This window comes from Equus caballus, chromosome 5 (genome assembly GCF_041296265.1).
Source record: "Equus caballus isolate H_3958 breed thoroughbred chromosome 5, TB-T2T, whole genome shotgun sequence".
NCBI lineage: Eukaryota > Metazoa > Chordata > Mammalia > Perissodactyla > Equidae > Equus > Equus caballus.
The window spans coordinates 67,120,885-67,147,888 of record NC_091688.1 but is presented as its reverse complement, the minus strand read 5'-3'; positions in this window follow the sequence as shown (position 1 = coordinate 67,147,888).

Genomic DNA, 27,004 nt, shown 5'->3' with positions numbered 1-27,004 from the left:
AATTTAGGGGCTCAATGTCCCCAGTTTCATTAAGGTCTTCTCACACAGTTCCATTCCAATTTACAGGATCCCATTGTTTCTCAATCAGTGCCCTCATTTTAACAGTAGACACTTCCTAGGAAGCTAGGAGTCAATTGTATTGTAATTCAGCCATCACAGGATAGGATTCTTTATTTGATTTTCACCAATCTTAGCTCTGCTGCTACAGGACATAAGGCATACAGACACCTTCAGTTCATTTATACAGCACTTGAGCTGGGGATTCAAATCCCTGAACTCATCCTTTTCTTTCACTACTTTGTCCATCGACATTAAGAGCAACCAGCCAACCTCATTATATTAGTTAGTTTTCCAAAAGTGTTCAAAAATATATATACATGTGCTCAGAAACTTGCTTCTTCTTATAAGTGGTTCATTAGGAGTATTCTATAAATTTATTTTGCATACCTCTTTTTCAAGTTCATGCCATAGACTATCAGTGCTCTCTTTGCTACTGGAAATAGTCATTACATCTTTAATCAAATTAGGGAGCCAATTCCAGACACCCTAGACCAATTCAGAAAACTCATTCTTAAAACTCTGTGTCTCCACAGAGGATTTTTAGGGAAATAAAAATATTCTGTGTGATATCATAATGGTGGATACATTTGTCCAAATTCATAGAATGCGTAACAACAAGAGTGAAACATAATGCCAACTGTGGACTTTGGCTGATTACAATAAGTCAATATAGGTTTATCATTTGTAACAAATGTACCACACTGGTGGGAAATGTTAATGATGGGGGAAGCTATGTGTGTGTGGGGGGCTATGTATATATGGGAAATCTCTGCACTTTCCCCTCCATTTTCCTGTGAACCTAAACTATTCTAAAAAAGTGAAATCTTAATTAAAAAAAATTTGTTTCTCTGGAACCACTCTCAATATCAAAATTTATATTAGTCAGCATTCTCTGGAGTAACACAACCAATAGGATACACTATATCTATCTCTATCTATATCTCTGTCTTTGTTGGAAGATTTTTGATTACTAGTTCAATGACCTTACTAATTATGGGTCTATTCAGGGTTTCTATTTCTTTGTGATTCTGTACTGGTAGGTTTTGTGTTTCTAGGAGTTTGTCCATTTCACCTAGATTATCCAATTTGTTACCATACAGTTATTCATAGTCTTCTCTTATAATACTTTTTTTGCATAGAATTGGCAGTAATGTCCCCACTTTTCTTTCTAATTATAGTAACCGAGTCTTCTCTCTTTTTTCTCTTTTAGTCTGTTTAAAGCTTTGTCAATTTTCTTGATCTTTTAGAAGAATCAACTTTTGGTTTCTTCAATATTTCTTTGTTTTTCTCTAATTTATCTCTGCTCTAATCTATATTTCCTTCCTTCTGCTAGCTTTGGGTTTATCTTGTTCTTCATTTTATAATTCCTATGGTTGTAAAGTTAGGTATTCATAGGGATTACATTTAACATCCTAAAGTTATAACACTCTAACGAGAATTTATGCAATCATAACTTCAATAACATACAAAAAGATTTGCTCCTTTATGGCTCTGTTCCTACTCCTTTCATTTATTAATGTCACAAAATTACACCTTAATAACTGTATGTCTAAAACTAAAAACTAATAATTGTTTCTTAAATGCATTACTGTCTTAAATTATGTAGAAAACAGAACGTGGAGTTACAAACCAAAGTTAAAATAATACTAGCTTTTAGGCTAATAATTGTTTTCTTAATATATTAGTCTCAGAAATTATTTAGAAAACAAAAGCTACAGTTACCAACCATTGTTACAAGAATACCAGATTTTATAAATGCTCATGTATTTACCTTTAATTAAATCTTTATTTCTATATAAGATTTTGAGTTCCTGTCTACTGTCCTTTCCTTTTGGCCTACAGGACTCCCTTGAGCATTTCTTGCAGGACAAGTCTAGTGCTAATGAACTCCCTCAAATTTTTTTCTGTGTGGGAATGCCTTAATTTCTCCCTCACTTTTGAAGAACAGTTTTGCCAGATATAGGAGTCTTGGCTGAGGAGTTGTTTTTTTTTATAACACTTCAAATATGTCAACCCACTATCTTATGGCTTCCAATGTTTCTGATGGGAAATCTGCCGATCATCTTACTGAAGATCCTTTGTATGTGATGAGTCACTTCTGTTTTGCTGCTTCCAAAATGATCTCTTTGTTTTTGTCTTTCACCGGTTTGAGTGTAGTGTGTTTTGGGATGGATCTCTTTAAGTTCATCCTTCTTGGAGGTTGTTGAGCTGCTGGGATGCTTATAGTCACGTCTTTCATAAAACTTTGTACATTTCAGCCATTTCTTCTCCAAATAATCTCTCTGCCCCTTTCTGTCTCTCTTCCCCTTCTGGGCCTTCCACAGCGCAAATGTTGCTCAGCTTAATGTTCTCCCACAGGTATCTTAGCCTCTGTTCACTTTTCTTCCATCCCTTTTCAGTTGTCCCATCTTCAGATTCTCTGGTTTATTCTCCTCCCTGGTTAAATCTGCCTTTGAGGAAAGCAGAAATTATGTCCTGAAATATATTTTGCATATTGTATCTGTGTTTTAATTTAAATTTAAATAGAAATTATCATTGAATAAATTCATATTTTACCCATACTTAGGGAAAATACATAGAAAAAATCTTGAGGTCTTGGAATTCCCCTCATTTGTAGTGTTAGGGCAGTTTTTCATAAGGCCTTGCCCAGAGATCCTCCTTGCTTCCTTTTTTCCTTCATACCCTCCTTTCTTCTTTCCTTCCTTTATAGTTATTTAACAAATATTAAGGATCTATTATGTTCCTGGCATTCTGAGAAATCATACAGGGTACACAATTGTTAAGATTGTCTCTGGAACAAGTTAATCAGGGTCTGGTTGAGGTGCTGGATGTTTAAACAAATAAATCAAAGGAACCTAAAGTGGGGTTAAATTGCATATGCTAAAATGATCAATAACAATAATTAAAGAAATTTAAAGGCATTTTGATTGATGTAAAGTTGGTAACAGAGCTTTCCTAAGAGAAGTGGAAGAAGGGGCCTTTCTACCAGTGTCTCTGATTAGTTTTCTGGACATTAATATTCACCATGCTCAACATCAGCAGAATGGGAGGTGAGATGTGGTTCACATTTCCTTTCAGAAAGCTATGTCCAGATATTCTATCCAGAAACAGTAAAAAGAAAGGTTTCAAATTATGTTTAGTTATTATGTTTTGTGAAATTCTGTAGACAGACCTCCTTCACCATCAACGTGGATCTTCCAATAATCTCAATATCCATCCTACTTTATTTTTTAAATAGTGTTCATTAAAGAAACTACATAGAAGAGGCTGAAGTCAGATCATCCTCTGACTGAGTGTTGCTGCTAGAGAGCACAACAGAACAAAAGGCTCAGAGAATCAATAACTCAGACTTTTAGAGGCAATTAAAAGTGTGGCATGAAAATCAAGTGCACTGAGACCAAGAGCAATAGTAGATGAGGATAAACAGAAAAAAAGGCAAAATCAGACCACAAATTAAGAATTGGATACTAACTTCTTCTATAACCAACACCCTTCTTTAAAGTAATGTTTCTTCATTGACTGCATACATAATAAAATGAATGTTTTACAATGTAAAGACCTGTCAGTTGTTGAAGATCAATTGTTTTGCAGTCTTTGTTATTGCAAATAATGCTACAGTGGATATCCATGTACATACTTTATCACTCATCCCTAACCATTTATTTAAGGATTTTGTGTACGTGTCTATAAGTGAGCTTGGTCTCTTCTTTGCTCTTCTTGGATAACTCTTTAAAGTTTTGGTATCATATGTCAGGTAAATATAATTAAAAAGAAAACCTTTTCTCAACCCAGAAAACCTCTCTACAAAGGTAGAAGAGAAAGAAACAGTTTTATTACTGAATAAACATTAAACCAGAATGTGATGCACATCAAAGCATCAATAAGAGATTGCAGAGACAGAAAGAAATCTCACCCTTTTACGTAGCTAAGCAAGTATAACCCATTACATACATATTCTCAAGATAAACAATAACTAGTTTTCAAATAAGAGAACTTGACAGCATCATTTGTCACATGTAGTTCATCTGAAACTTACTTGGTGATTGGGGTGATCATCTGAGTTAGCTATTTGGCTTTATATAAAGGAAAAACAAACTTCTCATTTCTTTATGTCGAGAGGTAATTTTGCAACTTGGAGCAAGGCTCCTGCCCAAATTAGGCTCCTCATTTGGAAGTTGGGAGATGGATTCACTATCTTCCTTGATGTTTCCATTTCAAAGAGATGCTTCTGAGGTCTTTGAGAAAGATGTTCCTGAGGCCTAAAGCTGGATGGAGCCTTATTTAGCTTTTAGAAAGATTTACATATATTTCAAAGCCACAGAGAAAGAACTTACAAATTTTCTAAAGTTCATATTCTTAGAAAAGGGAGGAGGGGAAGTCTCCTCCTTTTTTTCAATAGGAAGAATTAAGTCTCTTATTTAGAATTTACATCCGCCCTTGCAATCTCCTCCCTGTCTTACATAAAATAGTAACATTACAATTTCTAATTATTTCCCTTGCTGTCTCTACCATTCTCTGGGCAAGTTCCAGGCGTCTAAATATTCAGCAAATCCACAGTGAAATACAAAGCAAAGCGACTGCCAGAATATGGTAAAATAACAGAATTATTGAATTTTTGAAAGTCAGTACTTTATTTGTTTCAGGGGAATAACCTTTGAATATATTATACCAGTGGTGAATGGTTATATCAGTTTCTTGATAAGCAATTTACCAAAATGTTTCTTAACCAAATGTTAGTTTTACCAATTGTTGTGTTGTCTTGAATGCCTGCAATATCAAATATTAACTATCTACAAATCATTTGATAGTCCTTTATGAAGTCTTATCTCATTCAAACCTAAACAGTAGTTTATCTCTGTGAACCTGAAAGTCTAAATTAGAAAGTCTTAATCATAAATTTCCCTTGTAAAGCTCACAAAATTTTGAGTGTCAGTCAATTGCATAACGACCATCACATATGACTCTTTAGTAATTAATCTATCTTTTCCAGGAGTTTTTCCAGATGTGAAATGCAGTTATGTCTAAGACTATCATCTAGTATTTAAGTCTTATTATGAGGCACCCAGTGAAAGTTACAGATTGAACTTCCAGTGTTTAAAAATAGGGCTGTAACTATTCTAAGTCTTGAGGACAAAACCCTATGGCTTTTTTGCTTTGCTTTGTTTTATTTTGTTATTGGATACAAATCAATAGTTATCCTGTTATAACAGCCAACTAAATTTCCACAAATAACAGGCATTCACCTTTGTTTATGCATCAGTATTGAGACTGGAGAGAACTTGCATCCCAAAATTAATTGAGTGGCATATACCTGTCTTTTGCATTATCTGTAAATGCCAGATTTCTGTTTGTCTATTAATTAGATGTTTTTCTTTTCTATATCATCCTTCCAACACATTTTTTTAGTGTCAAATTTAGGGCTTAAGTACCTGGACACAAGTTAATTACTTTTACTTTGTTGTTATCAAAAATTACTAATGGAGATGGTCCCACTTTCACTCAGTCAATAGTCAGATTATTAGACTTAAAATCCAGACCCTGGTTATTCTGGGAGTATATTTTAGAGGTGATAGGAAATGAGATTGTGAGAACCATTACTGTGTACGTTAGTTTTCTATGGCTGTCATAACAAAGTATCACAGATGGGATGGCTTAAAAAACAGAAATTGATTGTCTCATAGTTCTGGAGGCTTGGAAGTCCAAGATCAAGAAATCACAAAGTTGGTTCCTTCTGAGGGCAGTGAGAGAGACTCTCTTCCATCCTTCTCATGTCTGGTGATTTGCTGGCAATCTTTGGTGTCTCTTGGCTTGTAGAAGCATCACTCTGATCTCCGACTTCGTCTCTATATGGCATTCTCCTTGTGTGTGTATTTGTGTCCACATCACTCTTTTTTGTATAGACACTAGCCATATTGGACTAGGAGCCCACTCTACTCCAGTATGACCTCATCTTAACTAACTACATTGGCAACACCTTGTTTCCAAATAAAGTGATTTTCTGAGTTAGAAGAGCTCCCTTCAGTTGAGTTCAGTAAAATATAGCTTATTCTAGAAAACTTAAGTTTCCAATCTTCCTGAGTTGTTAGCTTCATATGAGAAGCATGAATACAGTTTTTGTTGTTGGTTTTGTTTTTCACTTTGGTTGTTAATTGTATATGTCCACTTGGCTGGACCAAGGGATGCCCAGATATCTGTTTAAACACTGTTTCTCTTTGTGTCTGTGAGGTTGTTTTCAGAAAAGAGTAGTATTTGAATTTGCAGCCTGAGTAAAGCAGGTGTCCCTGTCTAATGTTGGTAGGCATCATTTAACCTACTGAAAGTCTTTAGAAACTTCCTCCTTCTGCCCCGTGTGAACTCGAATATGAAATACTGCTGTCTGAGCAGGCAATTATGAAGGTTTATCTTTGAAAAATCAGCTATAAATTTTGCATAAGATATATTAGTTTGGGTTGAAGTAAAAAATTCCCTAATTTAAAAAATATTTGCTCTATTTTTTAAATTTCCGCGTAGGAGATAACCAATTTCACTTATTTAAAAGCCTTTTCAGATTTTAGAGATCAAAACAAAAGATCTAGATAATTATCAAGCAATTGTGTCAGTAGAGGTTTTTCCTCTCTGCAAAAGCTGGAACCTACTGTCTGCAACATTGTACTAGTTTCCTAAGCAGTCTACTTTCTTGTTTTGTTTTTTTAAATTTTTGTTGTTGAGTTTTCTTTTCTGTTTTGTCTTTTGGTAGTAAGTCCTTTCATCTGCAAAATGAGCTGCCTTCTAGATGGTAACACTCCGTGGCCTACAGCTGACAACAGATGCCTTAAATATTAGATCTCAGTTGAGCCATATTGGAATTTGTTTAGTGAGGCCTTATGTCCTGTGAAGCACAGAACTATAACAAAGCCAAATTATCAATTTTGTAATGATCTCAAATTTCTGAGGATACCAGCAAGTCATCTACATTTTGAGTAATTATAGATCCCTCTGGTGGGACAAATTTCTCTGAATTCTCCTGTAAATGACTAGAAAAAGTAGTAGGAAATCCTACTTAAAGGATCCTTTGCTATAAATACTGGATTTCTTCATAAGCAAAAGCAAACAAGAATTTAGATCCATCCTCTAGAGGAATAGAAATAAAGAGAGAAAAATCATAGCATAGATAAACTACAGAGAAATTCTTTGCAGACAATGGCACCTAAATCAGAAGTCAGAATAGTTGCAGAGTTAGGTCTACAAGGATTAAGAAGGTTTTGTACAAATCTATGTAGTGGTCAATCATCGTTATCAAATTTACCTTCCTTCTTTATTTGAAGTGTTGTGTTATAGGAGAATACCCTATCAAAGCTATTTCTTTATGTTTCTTATTACTTTATGACTGTTCTATCTAATTGAGATATCGACAAAGGATATTATTTTATATATGACCAAGGGGATTATGTTTTTGGCTAACTATTTTTATTGTTCTATTTCACAAAATAAGCAAATGTCATCATTCCTTGGGACCCAAAGTGATACATTTATTTGTTCAGATCAGAGTGCTTTTCCAGTGTGAAATGAGAATGCCACTCTCTGCCATAACTCTTTAGCCATAACTCTTTATATTCAGAAGGCATGTAGTTAACCAGTTCAGGTGTGTTTTCCCCAAGGAGCTCCACAGACCCTCTATCTGGAGTACAGGATATGGTAGCCTTTATACATAGCAGGTCTCTCCAATAGATTTATTGGAGAATTAAGAGAAAATAACAACGCATGATTCTCTGCAAGAGGACCTTGTCTGTATGGAAGAAGCAGAAGAAAAGGAAAAATTAGAAGGCTACCTGAAAAGCCAACAACCTGTATTGATCCAACACTATATGGAAAGTGAGAAATTTCTGAGGAAATTGCAGAACAAGTTACACCCATATCACCAGTTCCTACCTCCAAGATTCCCTAAATATGACATTTTTAAGACAGTTGTCAGTTATTCCCTAACCTTCTGGGCTTTCCGGATTCCCTTGTTTCTGCGATTCCTGCAGCCCCCAAAGTGTCTGTCTACAATCCCTCCTCCAATGTCCTGGCTTTTTGCAATAATGACATACAGTCTTCTTTCTTCCTTTCTTCCATTTATACGTCGTGCATAATTTGGATTATTCTCTTTAGTAAAAGTTCTAACTGAGCAGATGACACAGCACTCTTTAATTACTTTTCTTCTTTGTTTTTCTCTAGATTGTTCAAGAACTGAGAGCTGCTATTAAAATTTGAATAATAGTATCTCCTTGCCATCCTACCACCTGTTTCTTAACTTGAGTTTGGATAGTTGACCAGAGACCCAGACAAATGTTGCTAAGACTAGAGTGCAGATTTGATCTACCCCTGCATCCATGCCAGTGAATTTTGAGAAAGCTTCAACAATCTGCTGATGGAAATCAATGAGGGACTCACCTGTCTTCTAGGTACACGGCTGCAACTTATTTCAGCTCACCTTAATGGAGAGAGTTCAAATACTGCCTTTAGCAACCCCTATTGATGGATCTCTAACTTGTAGGGGAGCAGAATTTGCCACCTCAAGATGTGTTTCTTTAGTGTGAGGATTATTTTGGGCTGGTTATTTTTTAAAAACACTGCAGACATGGGAGAAGCTCTGAAAACCAAGTAGAAGTCATCTTTTGTAAAAGATATTTACATTTGTAAGGGAAATCTCCATCTGTAAAGGTATCTCTTTCTCTGTACTGGGACAGACGAGGGGGATGACCTAACCTTTAGTAACTCTTATCAATGCAGAAGGCAAGGACTTAAATCTGCATGATAACTTTACTCTTGTAAAGTACCATGCTTTTTCTGGGAATCTCCCATAACTGACTCCCCTTACCCAACTTTGTCTTTAGCCAGAAATGTTATTTAAGGTGGCAGCTTTGGCCATTTTGTGAGTTACTCAGCTTTCTGGATTTCTCCCATGTATACATGTTATAAAGCTGTATTTGATTATCTCCTGTTATTCTGTCTCATGTGAATTTAATTAGTAACCCAGCCAGAAGGACCAAGAAGGTAGAGGATTTGTCTTCTTCCCCTACAAACTCCCTTGGTTCTTTGATAGTTGTGGGAGGTGGTGGAGAGTCAGCTTCCCTTGGCTACCACACTTCTTGATGTGTTTGATGTGGGCTCAGTGAGCCAAGGAGTGGAAAGAAAGATTTATTGGACTCTCAAGGTCCAGCAGTAGTGCTCTTTTGTTCAGAGAATAGTGTGGGATAGCATGGGGACAGGATCCATGGGCAGTAAAGAGCCGCTGCAAACATGGGTTGAGGGCAGGGCTAAATTTAAGGCATAGGTATGTGAGTTATCTCTTTACAAGACAAAGGAAAGAATATGTAAAAAAAAGTCATTAAAATGGTATCAGTGCCTGTGGGGTCTGGTCATCCGGTGGTCCTACAACTTTAGATAAGAATCAGATTGGATTAAGTCAGGATGTCCTATGCTTCCCCATTAAGAGTTTCTAGAGATAAGGTCATCACCCCTTCCTCCTGGTGCAGAGAGGGAGACACCCCCACAGATGGAGACTTCCTTCACAAATACAAAATTCTCTCATCAAAGGGCAAGCAAATTCCACACTTCAGAGTTTCCTTCCTGTCTGCAGCTTTCAAAAGTAACCAGTTCAAAATAACCTTCATCATGTTGATCTTCCAGACCCCAATGTGCTTGCTCCATCAAATGAGCAAAGTCACTGGTTGCAGAATTCCATGCATTAGCCAATGCACACCTCCATGTATGGAGCTCTAAACTGAAAGATGCTGCCAAGTACTTTTGCAAATTTCTGGGGCACAGGGAAAAGAAGGCTTTACATGAGTAATATCAGCTGGAGAGAAAGGCATGAGGATTACCCCAAAGGCCTGGATAGCTTCTCAATGGCATTAGCTTCACTGATAATCCAAATAGGAAGAGCTGATTTCCCTTACTCTGAGGCAAGAAAGATGTAAACTATATAGCAATTTAGTTTCCCTTCCTGCATTGATGTTTGTCAGCTTAACACCTGGCCTCCTTTGTTTGCCTTCTTTGAAGGGATTACTGCAGCTTCTCTCCTTCCTGCTGCCTTTATAAGCTGGCAGAGTCTTTTATCCAAGTTTTCAATGATTCCCAGATCAGGTCTCTTCACCATGTCTACTTTCCTAGCTTCCTGGTGTGTGGATGATAAGGGACTCTTAGAGGTGGAATCTGAGCTAGGCAGGGAGACACAAAAATTTGTGTCATCAAAGAGAGCAGTTAATTCACTACTGACTAAAGATATTATGCCCTCATCCTTCTTTGAAGGGAAATCTAACAACGAGGGGAACTACTCATCTAAAAGATCATCTTCTGCCCTTTCCTGTCACTGGTGAGTTTGAGTCAGGGAGGGATGAAGACAGGGAGGGGAAGGTAAGGGAACAGGGACAGCAGAGAAATTCTCCATAGATCTATTACTCCCAGTATTGGGATCACGTGAAAATTTAGAATGTAAACTTCAGGAAGATAAATAAAAATGGTACATGTAGATAATTAAGATAGTACTGAATAGTCTGATAAATATTAAAATTTATTTTAAAAGTGACAAATAGAAATGGCAAGCAATAGGATATACTGGAGTATATAAGGAAGCCATTTGGTGTAAACCTAATTCATTTTTCCAAAAGGGCCTGACTGTGGCCATTAAGCACGCATTGTATATCTGCTTTAAACATTTACTATGGCAAGAAAAAATGGCCTTAAGATAAAGGTGCAACTTCCCCTGACATTGGCATTTCCTTAGGGATAAGCATCTTTCCTTAGGCTAGGAACCGATTGCTGTGCTCACCTGTGACCAACCATCTTGAGACAGCAGACCTCCCTGCTGTGTCCATCAATCACTGTGCTGACAGAGCAGTCTTGCAACTATTGTAAAAGGGACATTTCAATCATGTGAAACATCCTGTTTGGGGGTATATAACCACTCTGTGTACCCCGCTTCTTTGGTGCCCTTTCTTCCTTCGGGAATAAAGGCCCCAGCCATGGTCCTCACATTTTAGCTCAGAATAAACTCACCCAAATTTTCATTTATAGATTGGTTATGGATTGTTTTTGTCTACAAAAGTATTAATATCATATCTATGCAAAATGAAACTAAAACTTTAAAGTTGGTCGTCCTTACCCAAGAGGAGATTGGTTGGCCTGTTGTGTTCAATTTATTCCTCTTTCCCATAGAGTAGTCAGAAAAAGTATGAACTTTACTTTGTTAAAAATACCTTCAATTTCTTCTACTTTGAAGGGAAGCCATCTTCTCCTGCTTTGAAATAAAATTTATAAAAGATTCTGATTTGTGTCGGGAGAAATTGTTTTGAAATACAGCTTAGGTTTTATTGGAAAGTAAAAGAATAATGTTTTGGCTTAGAACATTAAGTGAAATTAAACAATGATTTTTTCCATGACTTTTTTTTTTAGGTTGGCAATACATTATAAAGATTAAAATGTGATAAAGATGAAGGAGAAAATATAGGTTTTTTTATAAACTTTTCCAAAAGAAAGAAAATTGTACAATCTATGCAGCAAAATGAAATTTATTTTTATTAAGGTTATAAAGTTACACCCTATTTGGTTCATTGGAAATATGAAGCTAAGGAAACACAGCTTATAATTTTCAAATCACAGTCCAGGTTTCCTTGTTTCAACAGCCAAAGGACTTATAAAAGGAATAAAAATTAAAAAATACTGCAGAATGCAACATTAGATTTGTTTGTTCTGACCCAAATCACAAGAATTTTCCAAATGAAATCAGAGCACTTGATCATAATGTTGGATGCCAAAAAAATTCCTAATGAAGTGGCAAGCCCTTCTGAAACTACACAGTGCCTGTGACCTCTAAGTCAGGTTGACTCTGAATATGACTCTCCTATGTTCAAAACCAGAGCTCTTTCATCAGAGGAGGAATGGCTGAACAATGATCAAAGTATTGAGGTGGCCAGCCCTGTGACCCAGTGGTTAAAGTTCACAAGTTCCGCATCGGCAGCCCAGGGTTTGCTGGTTTGGATCCTGGGCGAGGACATGGCACCACTCATCAGGCCACGCTAAGGCAGCATCCTACATAGTACAGCCAGAAGGACCTAGAAGTAGAATATATAACTATGTACTGGGGGACTTTGGGGAGAAAAAGGAACAAAAAAATGAAAGCATTGAGCAAAATTTTTTGAAGTAATCTGTATATTTGGTCACTTGTAGTGTGCTCCTGAGATAAAATCAAAAGCAAAATCACTCAATACCACTTATAAAATTTCTTAATTTTACCTCAGGAGAAATAATTAAAGGTAATTAATTGGTTATAAAATTAAATTAAAAAAAATGAATCCTAATATGAAAGAGGGCTCCTATGCAAAGATCTTCAATTTAAAGAGGTCAAGTGAGACAGTGGAAATGGAGGTGCACAAATTATTAACAAAAACTCTTTCTTTCAATTAACTAATGAATTAATACAAAAGATTCAACATTTATTGAAGAGCTACTGTGTATCTTTAGAACACAGCTGTGTTCTAAATGTTCATGAGAGAATTAGAAAGTCTTTAGGGAAAAACATGATTCTTTTCCAACATAAGAATTGTCCATGTTAGAATGGCACTGGAGAAGAATTGCGCTATTACAATGTTATACACTTTTTAGACTCATACCTGTTTGTCCTAGGACAGAGGTTTTTCTTTTGGTAAGTATACCAAAGGATAATACTGGTAAAGGTTATATACTGTATACATTTAAAACTCTATTCTAGGACAGAGGATTTTCTTTTGGTAAGTATACCAAAGGATAATACTAGTAAAGGTTATATACTGTATACATTTAAAACTCTATCTCAAGGGGATTATTGCTCAACAAGTATTGCTTATCACATCAGAATGAATCTTACAAATTATCTAACCATAAGTAATCTTTTGTTAATAAAGAGCCTAAATAATTTAACGAGTCGAGTAAGGGCTAAGCCAAGGATTGGCAAACCAATCTACTTTAATTATTGAAGACAGATGTCCCCCGTACAAAATTTAGACTTCTTTGCACCGAATTTTCACATTAATAATACATAATGAGAAAGAAACCACACACTTCTTTTCTTCTAAATAAGGACCCCATTTCAATAAGTGAGATCTGTGGTTTTATGCTGGGAGCTTTTTTGTTTGGTTATTATGTGCCTGTTTGATTGTTTCTTATCCTTATTTAAATATTTAATGAAAGTTTTATCCAGCTTGTGCTCTGAGGCTTTGAAGCAAAGGGCATAATTTAAAATATCTAATAAGTAAATAAATGTCAGAATAGTGAAAAAATATGGAATATGCAAAGTATATTAAAAGCACTGTTTTAATAATAGAATAACAAATTTTAATATTCTCTTGGGAAGATGAAGTGTCAGAAATGAGATTCAATAGGCTAGAAAATCTTTTAGAAACATGGTTGTGCAATGCAAATTTTTGTATGTCTGTTGCAGTGTCTTATGCATAATAGTTGCTCAAAAACCATCAGTGATATAAAATAGATTCTGCTAAAGATTTCTTCAATAAATTAAATATCCCTTTAACATTTTCGATGTGTCATACAATGTTTGTATATAATGAATCAGAGGAATTGTTAATAGTACATAGGGCAGTCAAAGATGCTTTTATTTCATGGGGCCGGCCCTGTGGCTGAGTGGCTAAGTTCACTCGCTCTGCTTTGGTGGCCTAGAGTTTTGAGGGTTCAGATCCTGGGTGTGGACATGGCACCGCTTGTCAGGCCATGCTGAGGCGGCATCCCACATAGCACAACCAAAGGTACTCACAACTAGAATGTACAACTAGGTACTGGGGACTTTGGGGAGAAGGGGAAGAAAAAAGAAGGTTGGCAACAGTTGTTAGCTCAGGTGCCAATCTTTAAAAAAAAACTTTTATTACAAATAGGAGATCTCAAAGTTTTAATTAGACCCATGTATTTATATACAACTAAATAAATATTATGGCCATTCTACAAAGTATAATAAAATATTATAATGGAATGATGCAGATTTGACCATTGGCAGTATTCAGAAATGTTTAAGGAAGAATGCATGGAGGATAAGTACTAAAAGATTATATTTAAAAAGAAACATTTGCTGCCTTAGACATAAGACTTTAGATTTAAGCTAGAGGGGCTTGAAGATTTCAGTAAACTAATATATATGTACATATATGTTTGGCCTGGCAGTACATAGCAGGAAAAAAGCAAAGAGATTAAGTATAGAAATGCATATATTGAAATGAAAGTCCATCTTATGTGGTCACTAAAACTAAAGAGGAACTGGAGCTAAGTTGTCAATGTCTCCTTGACTATAAATTTTATATTTGAGAAAAATTTGGGGAAAGTCAAGATAGAAATCAAAGTTTATAAGATCAAATTTACTTAGCCTTAACATTTTCAGTCTCCAACACTCTGGCTGAGTGATGGTTCTATCCTATTATAATAGTGATCCATCAACAAAGATGAGATTGGTTAGTCAACATAAAAATATTGCAATACTCCCTGAACCCACTGAAGATTAGATTACTGGAGAATATCTTAAAAGTTAAAATTATAGTTCCTGTTATATTTTCTTTAATTCTCTTTATGTATTTAGGAAGTACCCAAATAAATACTAAAGTAATGATTGTTAATTGTATTTTTCCAGTCCATTCTCACCCACAGATATTTTGAACAGCTTGCTATGCAACAAGTGACAATGTCACTAGATATTATTTAATTCTGCAACGAGAGCACTAGATTGCTGCCCAATTGCCAGGAACAATGGCACTCTGTAAAAAGGGTTACTAATGTTTTTTAGTTATAAATTATTTATTTATTGATGTTGTTAGAATTAGACTATAGCTATGGATACCCTTTTCAGAAAAATTAACAAAAAAAATTTAAAGAGAATTTTTCATGTAATCTCAGAAATTGCCTAGAGACATTCCATTCCATTTATAGCCTTCCTCTCAGAATCCATAGATGCAGGTGAAAAAATTTCCTGTTCCATTTCAAAAGGAAAAAATGGAATTTTCTTACTTATATTTATGTACGTGATCCCTAGACCAGTGATACTCTTGTGGGTTCCATTAAATAAGTAATTTGATTGAAAATCTCAATAACTATAAATTAATGCATTTGATTCTGTACTGAAATATTATATGTAAGACATATGTAAAATCAAAATCTTAAATGGTGAGATAAATAAAATATGAACATAATTTTTAATATTTTCACTATGTGAATGAATATTTTTTGAACCACTTGAGATATGCTCACTCTATATTGGACACCCCTGTTAGAGATGAGGAAACAAATATTGCAACTTTATATATATTTTAGATGTTTCTAAATATTTGAAAAATATTTTGCAGTATTTAAAACCTTTGTATCTATGATTTCTGTGATTTGATTTTTTTATGATATGATTTTTATCATAGAAACCACATTATTTGGTTTTAATACAACATTTTGTTCCATGTTTAATTAATCTAAGTTGATTGGGTATCCAGGAAAATGTTCATTTGAGATCTTTATATTTGAAGAGTATGGTTGCAGGACCCTTGTGGAAGGACTGAATTTATGAATTCTGGTGGAATGAAGCTTTCTGGAAGTACTTTTTTCCCGCAAATACAATACAAACTACCACTATGCATTTAAGTGCAATTGAGTTCAGCAGATTTTTAAAGTATTTTCTTGACTTGTTTGCAATGTGAAGATATAGAGATGGATATGACCTTGTCCGTACAAGTAAGGATCTTTTAGTCTAGAGGCAGAACAACTTCTACACCAGTTTTTATAATTTTTTTCAGACAAATGGATCAATAGATAATACATTATTTTTTATGTTTCTCTTTTTGTGATATAATCTCACTGACCCACATTTATTTTAACTCCATCAAATACCCAGTAATAGGTCAAAAGTCCTCTATCTAAATAATCCAAGCCCTATGTCCCTTGCTAGAGCAAGACATAGTACAGTGAAGTGCCATAGTTAGAACTGAAATTCAGTCTTACGTTGTATGGAAATAACAGCCGTAAAAATTTCCAGTAGTCATGCCCTCTCTTAAAAATTCAAGTCCATTCAGTTTTGCCATATGGCTATCCCTTAAACAGTTGAAGGCTATTATGTCTCCATTTTTTCTGGGTTTTTTTTTTAATAGCTTCAAAATCTTATTAGTTGTACTTACCTTCAAATTATATTATATGATACATGCTGAGTTTTGAGGGCTCCTCAAAAAGTATCTTCTCTTATTCCTAACACTGATTCTAAAAATTTGAGAAATAAAACAATAAATAGGGAAGCAGAAACATCTTATTTATTACTAACAGAGGTAAGTCAGACAACATATCTTGCCTAAGAATCCAGTCAATCCACTGGCTGAACACTGATGAAATTACCCCAGCAAAATTTGGCAGCGTGGATCTGGGAAAGGCCACTGAGCAGGAGCGGTCAACACCATGTCAAGTGAAAGAAAAATTATAAAGTATTTGGAACTAAAATGAGAATATACCAAACATATTCATCAGACAGCATATCTTAAGTATTCATGAAAGTGAATCTTATTTACTCTTCCCACTACTCTCCTTTCTGTTGCCTCCAAGCTGAATCTTGGGAAAATTTTAAGCGAGGTTGAAATTGGGGGACTGGCTAGGAAGAATGTAATGAGAAACTATGTAATTGTGAAAAATGAGTAAAGCTTTTCACAGAAATAATTCTTGTAGTAGCGTGTGTTGAGAATTTTATTACATAGTAAGAGAGTTCAATTAAATAGAACATAAGACAGTAAGGATTAGAATACAATGCCAGTTAAATAGACTAGAGTTATGCTAATTAAAAACCTTTAAGAAAAAGGGAATGGAAGGAGGAACTGTGTATGCTGACATTTCCAACTGTGTATCTGAACACATGTGTATCTCTTGGAACTAAGATAATAACTCACTAATTTACTAGATAATAAGTACCAAAGCCAAAATTCAAGAACAGCTATGTCTGTCTTCAAAACTAGTGTATTGATATGTAATCACTGTATTATATCATCTAAATAGACAATAACTTTTAAAATATTATATTAAGAAAAATTTACTTTATATAGACCTTATTTACAGGAAATGCTCATGAAATTACAGATGATACATTTATCTTTACAAACAACCCCACCTAACATGTAATGATAATAAATGTTGCTAAGAAAGTTGGCACTTGGAGTTGTAATTCTGGTTTGGTGGTAAACCATGTAATCTTGGATGAGAATGCTGAGTTCCTCAGGCTCAGTTCCCCTAATTTCACAGTTGCCTGGTAAGAGTTGACTAGCACAGTGCCTGCTAAGCACACAGTACATGTGAAATATTATCCTGAAAACTTTAGATGGTTATGATAATGAAATCAAAGTAGAGTATACATTAAAAATTAGGCTATAAACTGCTAGGATTTTACTTTATTGCCCACTGTATTACAATACAACACACATTCAAAACACAAAATTTTAAATGATTAGAAAACAGGAAATCACATGGATTATATTAGATAATATTAATAAAAACTAAGAAAACAGGAAAACTTAGCTTTTGGTTTTCTATATATACGCAAATTTTTTTTAAAGTACATCAAATAAAATGGAGTCTAACAAAAAAGTCATATTTTTTATTCTTAACGCTATGACAGCTATTTCAACACAAATAAAAATATACTACAATCATAAACTAAATAGATATAGTTAGCATTGTTTTTATCTCCTAAGAGAAATAACTATACGATTATGAGTGAAAAAAGGAAGAAAAGCCATAGAAGTTGACAAAGAGTGTTTGCATATACCTTTTAAACCTTTTATTGTCAGCACTTTGGAATCCGGCTGTTATTATATTCTGTGTAAAAATCAACTTTGCTTTCCCGTATAAACTAATTTTCAAAAGAGAGATCCATATATCATGCTACTATCCCTCTGAAAAAATCAAATTATAAACCTTCCAGCAGCTAAGCCAAATCTTATGGTGTTTATTTTCTCTTCACTTACTGCTATAGATGTGAAAACTATGTAAAGCCTATATACATAGAACCTGTTTGAACTGAAAAAGAGAAAATAGAAGTTCGGAATCCATGTTGCCTGCTAATTTAATTGTATTATCTACAATATCAGAAAAAAGTCTTCATATTGAAAATGGCATCTCTTTTAAGAAAGGTGTGTATATGTGTATGCATGTATGTGTGTCTGTGTGTGGTTTTATATTTGGAATAAGAAAAGATTAATAACAGTGCATTGATACATGGCTGCCCCATTTAAGCTTTCTTCTGCAATTTACTAACATAACTCAGTTATTTGCTGCACACAGACCTTTATTCCAATCATTTTCCATGTTTCTTGACTTCCTGCTGTGAAAAGAACACATGAACAAAGTAAAATTTCTAGCAACCATGTCTGATAAAATAGTGTCAGAAAATGCTGTCAAATATTCTCTCTTCACAAAAGAAGCCCATTGATAGCACACTACATATTAACCACTAGCATAACTGAGGAAAACAAATCTTTAATTGCCTCTTTTTTTTTTTACCTCACTACATTTGTGTAAACCTTGGCTAAGTAATCTGAGGATGTTTTAATGCAGCTCTGATTTGTTAAAGATTACAATAAAACCATTATCATCAGCATGTTAGTCTTGGCTGTCAGAATAAGACGTCTCTGGGGAGGGGCCGTTGTCTTCATCCATTTCCTTCACCCAGCTGACTTCAGCCTCCTTCCACTGACATAAACATTGTCACAGAAAGAACAACAGTCTTACTCTACCTTTCACTGTGGAATTTTCACCAGTCTTGTTCGTCACTCAGTCTCAGATATACTTAGGAGAAAATACATATCAAAAATTATCGGAATATACGTGAGTATAAGTGTATATATTCTACTTTTCATAAAAGCACTAGCTGCCTGAGACTTTTGCTTTCAATGTTCCTGCTTCCCTTTAGCAGTCATTTTATTCCCTTGGGGAATTTATTTCACTGCTCTTAATGTTACCTTCTCTTTGGCACTACCTCATGGTCAATGGGTGTGAGTCCCTGTTCCTGCATTCCACATTTAACACAGAATCCGCATAGTTCACCCCACAGTCATGGGTTCATCCATCTTTCCTTTGGCCTTTCCCACTCGGAAAGTTCTGCTCCTATACTGCTTTGTCTGACTTTATCACTTACACCAGGAAGTGTTAGAAACATGCACTAAGAACAAGTAATTATATTCTGTCCTTGAGAATAGCCTTTACAGTACTAGACATATTAATATTTCATGGATTTATTTCAATATGATTTTATCATATTTGTTTAGGCAGGATAAAAAAAGCAAACCAATTTGGCTATGGTGGTAGAGAGGTATTTCTTTAGAAAATGACTTTTTTTGTTTTATTTCTTCACCAACATGAAATGCCTATTAACGCATATTCATATTGGATTTATTTCTTTAACTGCTCCTATCCTGCCCAAGACTGGGGTAGCAGGTACTCTGTTAAAAAAAAAAATGCCCTTTTTGGGCACAAAAATTTATCCCAAGCCTGGAACTTCTATTTATGCATAAAATCTCTCTAATTTACTCTTCCTTGTCTGCTCCATAGGAATTGCTGTATCTACTCAACATCTTTGGACTTATGTCATACAGCTTGGCTTTTTCCCAAGCTGTGGCCTCTCAAATGGCCCACTGATCTCAAGATACTGCAGCCAGAGGCAAGGCCAGACTGGCTTTCTACCAGGGTCATAGTATCTTGAATTAATGCTGTTGGGTGGGTGTATGTTTCTGTGTATATGTGTAAACACCTGCAAGAGGAGATTTTAAAAATCTCTTCACAGCGTAACTATTAGTTGCAAATAACTAGGTCAGTCAGAGAATTACTGGCTATCACAATCATTAAGGATCAGGTTGAACTCAGAATTTAGTAAAGAAACTAGGGTAATTATCTGTCTTTTAAATGCCCTTACAGTTTTATGTCCTTCAGAGTTCTACTTTTTGGCCTTATCTGTTGTGGGGGACTGGAATTGGCCACTGCAGGATATGTCTCTTTGGCATGAGGATTATTTGGGGCTGATTACTTCTAAAAAACTGCAGACAGGATAGAAACTCTGAAAAGTAGAATTTACTTACCCTTTGTTAAGAGACATTTACATTTGTGAAGGAAATCTCCATCTGTAAAAGTGTCTCGCTCTCTGTACCAGGAAGAAAGGGGGACAACCTTATCTCTAGAAACTCTTAATCAATGGGGAAGGCAAGGACTTAAATCTGCATAATAACCTTACTCTTGTTTACTGTACTCGTCTGGTAATCTCCCATAACTGACTCCACCCACCCCCAACATCCTCCTTTGTCTTTAGCTGAAGATGATATTTAAGGTGGTGACTTCAGCCATTTTGGCAAGTTGCTCGGTTTGCCTGAGCCTCTCCATATACATGTTACAAAACTTTGTTTAATTTTCTCCTGTTATTCTGTCTCGTGTGAATTTAATTTGTTCTCTGGCCAGAAGGACCCAGAGAGGGTAGAGGAAATGTCTTCCTCCCCTACACTGTTATCAGTCTGTGTATGCTTTCATAATGATCTTATTCCACCAAGACCACAGGCTAAAAATGTCATTTGTGGTAATGGCTCACAAATCAGTCCTTCCAAATTGCACTACTGAATGCCACATGATAAAAGCTCACTTTTATTAAGTAACTACTGTATACTAGGTACTGTCCTAAGAACCTTTCACATTTTTGCTCATTTAGCCCTCAGAGGAAATATATGAGGTAGGTACTATTTTTATCCACTTAAGAGAGGGAAATTTTGGCATATATGTTACATATATGTAACCTACTACAATTCCCAATCCCTTTTAACCTACGTTTAATTTGAAATGTTTTGGAGACAGTGCATTAAATAAAAAAAAAAAAAAATACCTTAAAATAAAAGTATTTCAAATACAAGGGAATTCTGACATAAGTTTCTGTATAAATGTGCTCCAATGTTTGTATCATAGGAATGACCTATTACTCTGTCAACATATTATATGTATAAATCAAACAAAACCAGGAATTTGAAACCAAAGATATTTCCATAATCAAAAATACAGAACTCAGATGTATTCCAGGTTTCATTCATTTGATATGTATCATTAGAGAAGAAAAATTAAGATAGCAATTCTCATCCTTAATTCTTCCACTCAGAGATAGCACTGGTTTAACTTCCTCTGTATCTTTTCACTCTATTTTAACATATGTTCCTATATATACATGACACATTTACACAGAAATATGTACATCATATTTAACAGCTGGATAGTATTCAGTAGTAGAGATGTACTCTGGTATACTCAATTATTTAGATTTAGACCTGCATCAGTTAGTTTTTGGTGAATAACAAATACACCACAAGTTAGTGACAAAGTGACAACCATTTATTATTTTGCATAGATCTGTAAGTAAATCAGATGATGCTACTGATTTTGACCAGTATGTATTCACATTGGGTAGGCTTGCTTATGCGTCTGTGATAACCTGATTGGCTGGCTCTGGACTGGCTGATCTAGCATAGCCTCACCTGAAAAATACAACGTTGTCCCATATGGTCTCTAATCCTTCTGCAAACTACCTAGGGCTTGTTCTCATTGTTGTGACAAAGATCGAAGAGAGAGCTCTCAAGCAAATTTTCAAGGTGGGAGATCAAGATGGATAGCAGAAACATGCAGCTGCTTTCTTGGACCTCAACTAGCATGAAATTTGCTGCTGTCCCATTGGCAAAAAAGTCAAATAGTCAAGCACAGTCTTAATGTAGGGGGAGGGATGACCCAGCCAAAGTTCCCCTTACAGGGTATGCAATATTGCAGACATTGATAAAATAAATTTACACACAGATTTTTTTTTATTATTTCAAACATTTTCCTAAAATAAACAATACCACAGAGAACATCTTTTAGCTAATCCTGTTTATATTTACAATTTGACAAAACATCTGAATGATCCAACACTGAACATCTTTTGTATACTGAGTTTGTCAAATCACAAATGGCAAATTCTAACAGATATATAATGGACTTTAAAACAAAATAAAACAACAAACAAAAATAACACAACACTGCTTGCTCTGAATCATGAGGTGTTAAGAAGTTGAAAAGTTCTACAAATAGGAGGTGATTTTTTATTTTTTTACCTATAGCCACAGGACACTAAAAAACTGCATCAGAAACATTAAGGATCAATGACGTGTGAAATGTTGACATTTTCAGTATTTTGGTTCACAATGCTACATTGTTTGGAAGATGATTGCCTTCAGGATAGAATCCCCATCATTTTATGTCAAACTTGAAAAATATTTTGTACAACAGTATATATTGTCCTTACACGCAACTGCCTAGTAAGGCAGTTAGATCTTCTGAGCTTAAAAATACTTTTACTCTACATTACCAAGAATTCTAATGGTTGTATATTCAAATTATATGGGAGGCTTTATAAAGAAATTTGTCCTTGACGGCATGAATGAGTAAAATCGTTCCAGCACCCCCAGCTCAATGTATACCACCTTTGCTCTTTTCATTAAATCTATTTCTGGAATGTGTATAGAAACTTTGGCTGTTTCATTTTCTATGGAGATGCTTTGTCATGCTACAATCTAAGCAACATGTGTATGATAAATAAAGAAGTATAGCAATGGTATACTGCAGGTTTAAAATCTGCCACAAATTAAATTTAAAAAAATACTCATGAGTATCTAAGTAAGGTGATATATATGAAATTGCTTTATTGTAAATAAAGTAATAAATAAGCAAAAGCACTGATATTTTCACAAGCAGATAAATCCAAAACAAAGGCTAGAATATGCCATCTCTGCAAACAAGGGGTCATTTGCCCAAGAAAGTTTTAGTCAAATTCATCCCATAGGTGTGCACTAATAAAAATCCCAAAAGTCATATACAGTAGAGACCATTTGTCGTAATGTTTCCCACTGTTAAAAACAAGACAACAGGCCCAAAGTGGAGTCACTTATGCTAAGCCCCATGTCACCAAACTGAGACTTAACTTAATTACAGTTTTGGCTCTCCCAGAAATAGAATCTTAAACCAGTCAATCAGGAATCACCTGGTTAGCATTAGTTAGGTAATCTGCCTGATAGCCCCCTGCCATCCCCTAAAGGAAAGTAGTAACCTTGTAGTAACCAATCCATTTTTTTGCCAAGCATAACTTCCTTCTTCCTGCTCTCTTCTGTGTATAAATAGTCTTTCATTTTGTGTAGGTCTTCGGAAGTCATTTCTGTCTGCTAGATTGGATGCCGCCTGATTCGTGAATTGTTGAGTAAAGCCAATAGGATCTTCAAAAATTTACTCAGCTGAATTTTGTTTTTTAACACTACTTATCATTCATAGTGTCTATTCCAACCATTGTTACAGGATACATTAACTCGACTTCTGACTGTTGATCATTTCCACTCCGCAACGTGTTGTCATAGTTTTGTTTCTTTTTTTCCTCTCAAGCTACTAAATAGCATTCTAAACTATGAAAAAGTATCAATTTAATTTACTTGACACATCATAATTCAGTCTCCTATTAGGACAGTTCCTATTTTGAATGCAGAAGTAGAAGAAGGTTATCTCTGTTCTTTCCTAAACTTATTTTTTTATTTGTTGTCTTTAACGGACTTGACTATATTTTATCCCTAACTTAAAAAAGTACCCAAGTTCCTTATACTTTTATTGAGTTAACCAAAATAATCAGTTTCTATGATTGTTAGAGATCAGTTGTTGCCCCATACAATCAATATCCTCCCACACATCTCCTAAAAACAACCACCGAAAAAACCTACAATAGATTGTGGTTGGGGAAAAAGACCAGTAGTTCTCAAGCATTGCAATAATTGTGCTAAGCAGTTAATGAGATCATTGAGCAATCATTAAGTATAAAACATTGTGAAAAATTCTAAGATATACATAAGAAAATAACAAGTGCATGATCCACACCATTGAGAGGTTATTAGTATAACCAGATCATCCATTGATATGGCAAAGTGATATAGAAGTTATTGGTAGTTATAGGTTTTAATAGATGATTCATGGCAATATTTAGACTAACATTTTAATTAAGCAAATAATTTTGTGTATAATCAAAATATATAAAATATATTATAAATTGTTATATAAATAATTATATTAATATGTTAAATATATTAAAAACATTTATTAAGTACATATATATGTATATACTATATATATGCATATGTATATAGTGTATAATTAAACACTAGAGTAGGTGATTCTTTATCTTTATTGGTCTTACAAAAATTCCCGTATATCAGCAGCTTGCATGAGGAGAGTATCATTACATATAAAGAATACCATAATACTCTCTCATTGGTTCCATTTCTTACTTGAGTACAAATCACAGTTTTAACTTTTTAAAAGCATTAACACATTTATCCTAATACTATATCTGATTATAGCATACTCAGTTTAGCAGTATGAATCGGTATAAAACAAAAAGATCATACACGTTTTAAATACCATTTGGGGTATATGGACCACTAACCTCTTTATGTGACTCTTTCACTTAGAAAACCAATATTGGCTTAGTTTGTTCTTTTTCTAGCTCCTCAAGGCATAAAATTACGTTGTTTATTTGAGAGCTTTCTTCTTTTTAAATGTAGGCATTTATTGCAATAAGCTTACCACTTAGTACTGCTTTTGCTACATCCCATAATTTTTTGTATACTGTGTTTTTATTTTTATTTGTCTCAAGGTGTTTTCTAATTTCCTCTTGAATCTTCTTTAGTGGTTGTTTTCAAATGTGCTGTTTAATTTCCACGTATTTGTGAATTTCCCAGTTTTCCTTCTGCTATTGATTTCTAGTTTTATCCCATTGTGGTTAGAAAAGCTACTTGGTATGATTTTATTCTTCTTAAATTTATTGAGACTTGTTTTATGACCTAACATCTTATCTACTCTGGAGAAAATTCCATGTGTGCTTGAAAAGAATGTACATTTTGCTGCTTTTGGGTGGAATTTTCTGTATTGGAAAAGCTGGATATCCACATACAAAAGAACAAAATTCTGTATATCTTACATTATACTCAAAAAATTCAATCCAAATGGATAAAAGAATTAAATATAAGATCTGAAACTTTAAACGCCTAGAATAACACATACAGGAAAAGCTTCATAATATAAGTCTTGGCAGTGAATTCATGGATATGACACCAAAAGCAAGGACCACAAATACAAAAATAAACAAATGGGACTTCACCAAACTAAAACTTTTTGCAAATCATACACAGGAAAGGAAGCAATCAAGAAAATGAAAACGCAACTTATGGAATGGGAGAAAATGTTTGCAAACCCTATATCTTACAGAGATAATATCCAAAATATATTAGAAACTCTTACAACTAAATAGTGAGAGCACTCCTAAAAACCTGATTAAAAAATGGGCTAAGAACTTGAAGATACATTTCTCTAAAGAAGACATACAAATGGCCAACAGGTACATCAAAAGGTGCTGAATGTCACTAATAATCAGAGAAATGCAAATCAAATCCACCGTAAGATATTACCTCACAGGTATGTCAGGATAGCTATTATCAAAAACACAAAGCCAACAAGTGTTGACAAGGTGAAGAAATTGGAACTCTTGTACGCTGTTGGTGAGAATATAAAATAGTACAGACACTGTGGAAAACAGTATGAACACTCCTCAAGAAATTAAAGATAGAAAAACCATATGATCTGGCAATCCCACTTCTGGGTATATATCCAAAAGAATTGAAATCAGGATCTCAAAGAGATGTCTGCACTCCCATGTTCATTGCCACACTATTAACAATAGCCATGGAATGGAGCAACTTAAATGTCCATGACAGATAAATGGATAAATAAAATGTGGTATACATATACAATGGAATATTATTTGGCCTTGAAAAAGAAGGAAATACTGCCATATGCAACAAAATAGATGAACATAGAGGACATTATTCTAGGTGAAATAAGCCAGTCACAGTAAAACAAACCGCTGCCTGATTCCACTTATATAAGATATCTAAAATAGTCAAACTCATAGATACAGAGACCAGAATGGTGGTTGCCAGGGGCTAGGGGAAAGGGAAATGGGAAGACATTGCTTAATGGATATAAAGTTTCAGTTACACGAGATGAATAAGTTCTAGAGATCTGCTCCTCAACATAATGCTTACAGTTAATAATACTAAATTCTAAAAATATATTAATAGCACAGACCATGTTAAGTGTTCTTACTATTACATATATATTTTAAATGTCTCCTATTTATGCTAATAGAGCAACTGTATTGCAAATATGTTTCAATAGAGTGCTTTCACTGTAAGAACATGGTCCTAAAAATGTAGTGTCAAAGAATAAATGTATTTTCAATTTTAATAGATTGTACCAGATTTCTCTCCAAATATGGTGAAATTGGCCAATCCCCTGGCACATTTCAGTGCTATACCTTGTATCTAATGGTGGAAATTAATTTCCTTTGTAAAAATGTTGCCATTTAATGCTCAGTAAGGATATATATAGTTAATTTAATTTGACATCCTAATTATTAATGAAGCAGATATATTTTTGTGCTTCATTGGTAAATAATTTCTTCATATATTTTCACAAAATATATTATTTTGGTGTCTTCTACTTTTCAGTTTGTAGGAACTCAAAGTATGTTAGTAATATGAACTCTCTGGACGCCATTTGGTTGCAATATTTTTCCACATTCTCATTTGATTTATATCGACTTTTCTCAAAATATGTAGGTGGATCTAGTTTAATTGTTATTTATTTTCAGATACAAAGATCAATGATGTTTATTAAATAAACATCTCTTTTTCCATTGAACAGAAATAGTCTTCATTGCTTTACATTAATTTCCTAGATGAGCACGAATCAGTTTCTACATTTTTATACCTCGTGTTAATATTCAGAAGACTAATAATTTTACAATATTAAGTACTCTCATAGAAAATATTTTATACCTCTC